Genomic DNA, 9,667 nt, shown 5'->3' with positions numbered 1-9,667 from the left:
CAACCTCTTACTAGACACGTTGCAAGGGAAACAAAACCAAAAGTGAACTATTGGGACTTCATCAAGATAAAAATCTTCTTTAAAAAATGATTAAAAGCTTCTGCACAGCAGAGGAAATCAACAAAACTAAAAGGCAACCTATGGAATGGAAGAAGATATTTTCAAATGACATAACTGATAAAGGATAGTATCCAAAATCTATAAAGAACTTATTAAACTCAACGCCCAAAAAACAAATAATTCAGTCAAGAAATAGGCAGAAGACACGAATAGACACTTTTCCAAAGAAGACATCCAGATGGCTCACAGAGACATGAGAAGATGCTCAACATCACTCATCATGGGCGCCTGGGTGGCTCAGTAAGTTAAGCATCTGCCTTCAGCTCAGATCATGATCCCAGGGTCCTGGGGTCAAGCCCCATATAAGGTTCCCTGATCAGTGGGGAGCCTGCTTCTCCCTCTCCCTCTGCTTTCCACTCCTCCTGCTTGTTCTCTTTCTCTCTTTCTCTGTCAAATAAATAAATAAAATCTAAAAAAAAAGAAAGAAAGCGAAAATAAAATGTTTAGAAAAAAACCACATCACTCATCATCAGGGAAATACAAATCAAAACCACAGTGAGATATCATTTCACACCTGTCAGAATGACTAAAATTAACAACAAGGAAATAAAATATGTTGGCAAGGATGTGAGGAACCCTCTTACATTGCATTGATAGGAAACTGGGTGCAGCCACTCTGGAACACAATATGGAGGTTCCTCAAAAAGTTAAAAATAGAACTATCTTATATTCAGCAATTACACAACTAGGTATATACCCAAAGGATAAAAAAATACAGATTCAAAGGGGTACATGCACACCAATGTTTATAGCAGCATTCTCAACAACAGTCAAACTATGGGAAAAGCCCAAATGTCCATTGACTGATGAATAGATAAAGAAGATGTGGTATATACATACACTGAACTGTTACTCAGCCATCAAAAAGAATGAAATCTTGCCATTTGCAAGATGGATGGAGCTAGAGTGTATTACGCTAAGTAAAATACGTCAGTTAGAAAAAGACAACATATGATTTCACTTATTTGTGGAATTTAAGAAACAAAACAGATGAACATAGGAGAAGGAGGGAAAAGAGAGAGAGGGAAACAAACTATAAGGGACTCTTAATGATAGAGAACAGAGTTGATGGAGGAAGGGAGAGACATGGGGCATGGGCTAGACGGGCAATGCGGAAAAAGTACTCTCCTTAATTGTTTTTTTTTTCAAAGATATTATTTATTGGGGAGTGTCAGGCAGAGGGAGAGGGAGAAGCAGGCTCCCCATGGAGCAGTGAGCCCAATGCAGGGCTTTATCCCAGGACTCTGGGATCATGATCTGAGCCAAAGGCAGATGCTTAACTTACTTAGCCACCAAGGTGCCCCAGAAGGGCACTTGTTATGATGAGCACTGGGTGCTATATGTAATTGATGAACCACTGAATTCTACTTCTGAAACCAATATTGCAATGTATGTTAACTAACCAGAATTTAAATGAAAATTTGAAGGAAAAAACACAGAAAACAAATCCAAAAAAATAAACTATACACAAAGACAGTAATGCAATAAATGAAGGGGAGAAGCTATAACGCATAAAGAAAACAAACAGCAAAATAACTTTACCAGTAATTTAAAAATACACTTTATTTAAATTCAATTTGCCAACATAGTATAACACCCAGTGCTCATCTCATTATGTGCCCTCCTTAATGCCCATCACCCAGTTACTCAAACCCTACTAGTAATTATTATTATTTTTTTTATGATAGTCACAGAGAGAGAGAGACAGAGAGAGAGAGAGAGGCAGAGACACAAGCAGGCTCCATGAACCGGGAGCCCGACGTGGGACTCGATCCCGGGTCTCCAGGATCGTGCCCTGGGCCAAAGGCAGGCGCCAAACCGCTGCGCCACCCAGGGATCCCCTACTAGTAATTATTTTAAATGTAAATGGATTAAACTATCCAATAAAAAGAGATTTTCAGTAAGATAAAACCCATGATCCAATTATATCCTGTCTATAAGAGATTCACCTGAGATGCAAAGACACAAATGGGTTGAAAGAAAAAGGTTGGAAAAAATAGTCCATGAAAAGAGTAATCACAAGAGAGCAGGACAGTCATTACAGATATAAGACAAAATAGATTTTAAGTCAAGAAAGGTCACAGGGCACCTGGGTGGCTCAATGGTTAACCAGCTGACTCTTGATTTTAGCTCAGGTCATGATCTCAGGTTCTTGGGACCCAGCCCGGCAATGAGCTCCACACTCAGCATGGAATCTGAGGTTCTCTCCCTCTGCCTCTTCCTTCACTCACACATTCTCTTTCTCTCTCTAATAAATATATCTTTTAATAAAAAAGAAAGATCAAAGAAGAACATTGTATATATTTTTAAAATATTTTATTTATTTGAGAGACAGAGCAGGAGGAGGAGAAAAGGATAGAGCAGAGGGAGGAGGGAGAGGAAGGAGGAAATAATCTCAAGTCAACTCTGCACTAAGCATAGAGCCTGACACAGGGCTGGATCCCACAATCCTGAGATCATGACCGGAGCTGAAACCAAGAGTCAATTGCTTAACTGAGTGAGCCACTCAGGCACTCCTAAACAACACATTTTTTAAAAAAGATTTTATTTATTCATTCATGAGAGACACACAGAGAGAGAGGCAGAGACATAGGCAGAGGGAAAGGACTCAATCTCAGGACCCCCGGATCATGACCTGAGCCAAAGGCAGACACTCAACCACTGAGCCACCCAGGCGTCCCTAAACAACATGTTTTTAAGTAACTAATGTATTAAAGAAGAAATCACATGGGAAATTAGAAAAAAAAAGAGATAAATGAAAATGAAAACATACCAAACTAATTGGCATAGTGAAGGGGTGAAATTTTTTTGTGAAGGGGTGAAATTAATAGCTACAAACACTTAACATTAAAAAGCAAGAAAGATCTCAAATCAACAACCTAACTTTACAACTTAAGGAACTAGAAAAGAACAAAGTAAACCCAAAGCTGGCAGAGGAGGGAAATAATAAAAAGTGGAGATAAACAAGAAAAGGAATTAAACAACAAAGAAAGATTAATGACAGCAAAAGCTGGTTCTTCAAAAAGATAGACAAGATTGACAAACCTTGGACTCAGAAAAAAAGAAGACTCAAATGACTAAAATCAGAAATAAAATTGGGGATACTACTACCAATTTTATTTTTTTTAAAAAAAAGGATTTTAAGAGTCTAGGAACAACTATACACCAAAAAATTGGATAACAATTTTAGACAATTGCATAGACAAATAGACAAATGCATAGAACCACAAACCTACCAAAACTAAATCACAAAGAAATAGAAAATTTGAATAGATCTATAAAGTAAGGAGACCCATAAGCAGTAGTCGGTATTTAAAAAAAAAAAAATCTCCTTACAAAGTAAAGCCCTGGGCCTGATGGTGTCACTGGTGGATTCTACCAAACATTTAAAAAAGAAGTAATACCAATCCTTCTCAAATTTTTCCAAAAAAATGAAGAAGAGGGAACATTTCCTAACTCATTTTATGAAGTCAGGGCGGTCTAACAAAGCCAAAGACATTACAAGAAAAGAAAACTATGGACCAATGTTCCCTATGAACATTAATGCAAAAATCCTCAACAAAAAATAGCTTTGAGAAATTTAGTAAATTTAATCATTTAATAAATTCAGGAATTTATTCCTAGATTACAATGATTCAACAGAGAAAAACTGATCAATGCAATGTACATCAACAGAATAAAGGAAAGAAACCACATGGTTATCTCAACTGATGCAGAAAAAGCATTTGACAAAATTGAATATCCTTTTTATTTCTTTTCCTTAAAGATTTTATTTATATATTTGAGAGAGATAGAAAGCACAGCAGGAGAGAGGGAAGAGCAGACTTCTCACTGAGCAGGAAGCCTGATGTCAGACTCGATCCCAGGACGCAGGGATCATGACCTGAGCCGAAGGCAGACACTCAGCCAACTGAGCCACCCAGATGACCCTGAATATCCTTTGATGATAAAAACATTCAACAAGGGGTGCCTGGCTGACTCAGTCAGAGAAGCATGCAACTCGATCTCAGGGTCATGAGTTTGAGCCCCACATCAGGTATAGAGATTATCTAAATAAATAAATAAACAAACAAACAAAAAACCCCAAAACATTCTAGGGTGCCTGAGTGGCTCAGTTGGTTAAGTGTCTGGCTCTTGAATTCGACTCAGTCATGATCTTGGGTCCTGCATCAGGCTCCCTGCTTAGCAGGAGGTCGGCTTGTCTCCCTCTCCTTCTGTCCCTCCACCCACTGGTGCGCGTGCTTGCTCTCTCTCTCTCTCAAATAAATAAATAAATAAATAAATAAATAAATAAATAAATCTTTAAAAAAACAAAACAGTCAACAAACTAGTAATAGGAGGAATCTACTTTCACCTAATAAAAGCTGTACGTGAAAAAAAACACAGCAAACATCATTCAATAGTGAAAGTCTAAAAGTACTTCTAAGACCAGGAATAACCTATAGGTACCCATTTTTGTCACTTCTATCCAACATAGTGGTGGAAATCCTAGCTAGAGCAATGAGGCAAGAAAAGAAATAAAAGGTATCCAAATTGGAAAGGAAGAATTAAAATGATCTCTGCTTGCAGATATGATCTTTTACAAAACAATTATTAGAACTAATAAATTAATTCAGTGAAGTAGCAGAATACAAAGTCAACATACAAATAGAAATTGTATTTTACACGTGAACAATGAACAATTGGAAAAGGAAATTACAAAAACAATTCCATTCACAATAGCATCAAAAATAATAAAATACTTAGGAATTAACTTAAACAAAAAGGTGAAAGGCTTGCACAAAGAAAACAATAAAAATTGTTGAAATAAATAAATAAATAAATAAAGACACATCCCATGTTCGGTTGGAAGCCTTAATATTATTGAAATGTCCATGTTACCTAAAGCTACCTACAGATCCAATGCAATTCTATTAAAATCTCAACGACATTTTTTGCATAAATAGAAAAATCCATCCTAAAATTCATATAGAATCTTAAAGGATTCCAAACAGCCAAAACAGTCTTGAAGAACAAAATTAGAGGACTCACCCTTCTTAATTTTAAAATCACTACAAAGCTACTGTCATCAAGACATTGTGGTATTGGCATAGAGACAGACATACAGACCAACAGAACTGAACAGAGAGCCCAGAAACAAGCCCTCACTTATATGGTAAAAAAGAGTTTTGACAAGGGCGCCATGCCTGTTCAATGAGCAAAGGACGGTCTTTTCAACAGATGGTGCCGTCAAAATTGGAGATGCACATGCAAAAGCATGAAGCTGGATCCCTACCTAATACCATATACAAAAATAAACTCCAAAAGGATCAAGGATCTAAATATAAGACCTAAAACAATATAGTTCTTAGAAGAAAACAGCACAAATCCCATGACATGGGATCTGGCAGTGATTTCTTGGATGTGACACCAAAGGTATAGGTAACAGAAGAGAAAAATACAGAATTGGGCTTCATGAGAATTGAACATTTTGTTGCATCGAAGACACCAGCTACAGAGAAAAAGGGAGCCTATAGGATGGGAGAAAATATTTGCAAATTATATATCTGATAAGGGATTAATAACCAGAATATATAGAGAACTCTTACAATTCAACAACAACAAAAAATAACCAGACATAAAAATGGGGAAAGGATTTCAATAGATATTTCCCCAAGAAGACATGCAACTAGGCACTGAACACATGAAAAGATGTTCAACATCATTCATCATTAGTGAAACACAAATTGACACTACAACGAGATCCCACCTCACATCTGTTAGGGTAGCTACTACCAAAAACACAGGAAACAACAAGCATTGGTGAGAAAGTTGAAAAATTGGAACCCTTATGCACTTTTGCTGGGAATGTAAAATGGTAAATCTGTGGAAAGTAGTGTGGCAGTTCCTCAAAAAATTAAAAACAGAATTACCACTTATGGGCATATGCTCAAGAACTGAAAGCAAGGAGGCGCCTTGGTGGTTCAGCTGGTCGACCTGGGGAATTCTTGGTTTTGGCTCAGGTCATGATCTCAGGGTCATGAGACAGAGCCCCACATGGGGCTCTGCACTCAGTGGGGAGGCTGCTTGAAGATTCTCTCCCTCATTGTGTGTGCATGGGGGAGGGAGCACGGAGCCAGAAGTAGGGCTCCTGAGATCATGACCTGAGCCTAAATCAAGAGATGGACTCTTAACCGACTAAGCCATTCAGGCACCCCTATTTTACCACAATTTTTATTTTTATTTATTTATTTATTTTTACCACAATTTTTAAATGAAGAAAGAAAAACCATGGAGATCTGTATGATTCTATTTATGTGAAACCCTAGAAAAGGCAAAACTAATCTTAGACAAAAAGAGCAGATCAATGGCTCAGGGCCAGAGGGCCATAGGTGGGACAGACCGCAAAGGTGCGTGAGGGGATTTTTTTGGAGGAAGAAATGTTCAAGGTCTTGACTGTGATAGTTGTTACAGTGGTGTATACATTTGTCCAGAACTAATCTCAAAACCGTTTCTATGCTCGAAACAGATGCATTTTTTGTATATAAATTATACCTCAAAAAGGTGATTAAAACCTTTACAACAGGGATCTCTCTCTCTCTCTCTGTGTGACTATCATAAATAAAATAAAATAAAAAAACCTTTATGACATTAACAGCTAAAAAATACACTATGGACATTTTTCCAGTTTGACCTTATTTCTTATAGCCATAGAGTTTTCCACTATATAACAGGGCCTTAATAATTTAACAACCCTCTTTGAACAGAAATTTAGGTTTTTTTCTCCTTCAACTTGTTACAAAGAATGCTTCGGGATCACAGTTGTAGCGCCATCTTTGTGCACTTGTCCAGTTATTTCTTTGCGATAAAATCTCAGAAGTGGAATTTCTGGGGCAAAAGATATTTAATAGCAACAGATAATAGCAAAATATGATCCAGAATCACACTAATTTACCCTTCCACTAGCTGTGTGTTAAATTCCTACCACTCCCACTTTCTTGCCAATGCAACCTGTTATGTCATTATAATCTTTGTCAGATGAAAGACAGTAGTTCATTGTTTTGTTTTTTTCTTGATCATTAGTGAGAATGAGCATCTTTTTAATGCCTGGGTCATTTATACTTCCATGAGTTATCTGTATCCTTTTTTCTATTTCTATCTACATCCATAATTATCTGTGTCTAGAATTCTATTTGGTTTCTCATTAATTTCTTATAAGAAATTAATTAATTAATTAATTAGGTTTCTCATTAATTTCTTATAAGAATTAATTAAGAAATTAATTGATTATAAGAGCTCTCTCTATATTAAGGATATCAGTGCTCTTTCATGTGTATTGCAGAGGTTGACTCCTGGCTTGAGGTTTTCTTTCAGTTTTGCTTATGGCTTTTACTGTTATTTGGAAATTTTAAATAAGTCTGTTAGTCTTTCCCTTGTGAGTCCAAGATTTTACATCTTGTTTTAAAAAAAAAATAAAATAAAAATAAAATAGCCTTCCTCACACAAAGAATATTTTTAAATATACTCTCATATTTTCTTACTGTGTTTTCATGGTTTTGTGTTTTTAATATTAACACTTTCATTCAAACCGAAATCAAATTTTGTGCTCATTATGAATTAAAACTCAAAGAATATTTTTCATAGGCCGGCCAGTTTGCCCCAACAACATTCCCACTAATTTGGAATGCTATTGTCTTTCCACATTACCAAACTCCTTCATATGTAAATACTTTATGTATTTGTCCCTGGGCTCTATATTATGTTCTAATACACCATCTTGAAGATGGTATTCAAGAATCTAAGGTTGGTTCAATATTAGAAAATCTGTTAGTGTAGCTCGCAGCCTGAAGGAGGCTGGATATGAATCAATCATGTCAGTCCCTCCGGTGGCTTCCCACCACATCTAGAACAGACCCAAACTCTTTTAACAGTGAACAGGTCTCAGCAGTCCCCTGACCTTGTCTCCTGACCCTCCTTGTGAGCCCTCTTGCCCATTCACCATGCTCCAGCAATTATGTTTTTTTCTGTCCTGCCATGATTAACTTTCTCCCCCTTCAGATCACTGCTCCTAAGTAGCCTTCTCACAGAGGCCTTCCCTGACCACCGTGACCATCAACGGGCTCTGCCACGCGTAATGTGTGTTTCCTTCACAGCACTTATCACTTGCAGAGGCGCCTCCCTCATTTCCCTCTTTTCTTCCCTACTGTCACGATGCTTCCACCCCGACCACACTCACAGGGTCAGGACTTGGTCTAGCTTGTTTCCCTTGACCTCCCCTGGTGTCCGGGACACATGACAGGCCCTCAATACGTACCTGATGATTGGATGAGTGAATGAAAATAAATCATGCAGCTATATCAATATTGCTCAAAAGGCCTTTCCCCATTTAACAGGCACCTCCCCCCCATTTATTAAAAATGTGGGAATGTACTCTAAGAGGCAGTAGATTATCCAGCACAAAGGCTTCTGTTGGTGAAGCCTTGGTTTCTCCAACTCAACTGCTCCCCAGCTGTATGTTGTCCTTGGGCAAATCACTTAACCTCTCTGAGCCTTGATGTCCTCATCCATAAAATGGGAAAGATAATGCAATCGAGAGTTGCTCCAAGAAGTAGAATAAAGAGTGCTTAACAGAACGTCTGGAACACAGTAAGCCTTCAGGGAGTATCACATAATGTTATTTGAATGGTAAGAGGAGACAAGGAACTCAAGGAATCTTTTTCAAGATGAGAACTAATTAGACATTGTCGCAAACGTCAGGCCTGCCAGCTTGGGCTGGAATCATACCTGGCGGTTGGGAGTAAAATGCAGATGCCCTTGCACGACTGCCATCCTTCACCACCGCATGGGGGAAGCAGGGGGTCTGACTGATGTGGGGAAATTTTTCAAGATAAGTCTGGCGGTTTTTAGAAAATAGAACTTATTCATACTGGGATAAGAATTCACCATGAAATGACGAGAACTAAGGTGAATACCTAACATGTTGATAGGATAGGAGATAAAATACACAAAAATTGTCTCCTTTATAACGACAGAATTCACAAGAACAACAAAAACCATTTAAAAGTATCTAGACGCAGGCAATCCTGGTGGCTCAGCAGTTTAGCACCGCCTACAGCCCAGGGTGTGATCCTGGAGACCAGGGATCGAGTCCCACGTCAGGCTCTGTTCATGGAGCCATGGAGCCTGCTTCTCCCTCCCCCTCTGCCTATGTCTCTGCCTCTCTCTCTCTCCTCTCTGTGTATTCTCATGAATAAATAAAAATCTAAAAAAAAAAAGTATCTAGTTGCAAATAGGGAACTGGCAAGATCCACGTGAGGGAAAACACAGCGTCACTACAGGATCTAAAGGAAGACCAATGACCCCTACTCTAGTCTATACACATTAACGAGATTTCAGTCCAAATCCCCTCTGGTTTCTTCTCACCTTGGTTTTCACACTTACAAGAACCGAGGATTGAGCACAGTGAGAGGATCCGAAGAATATGCTCCTGGCCTTTTATGAATGCTCCCAGATTCCTCGACTGGGCTGGACGCCAACCAGCTACCCTGAATTCATTGCACTACTTAGT

This window comes from Nyctereutes procyonoides, unplaced genomic scaffold (assembly GCF_905146905.1).
Source record: "Nyctereutes procyonoides isolate TBG_1078 unplaced genomic scaffold, NYPRO_anot_genome, whole genome shotgun sequence".
Lineage (NCBI taxonomy): Eukaryota > Metazoa > Chordata > Mammalia > Carnivora > Canidae > Nyctereutes > Nyctereutes procyonoides.
Note: the sequence above shows the minus strand (reverse complement) of the source record.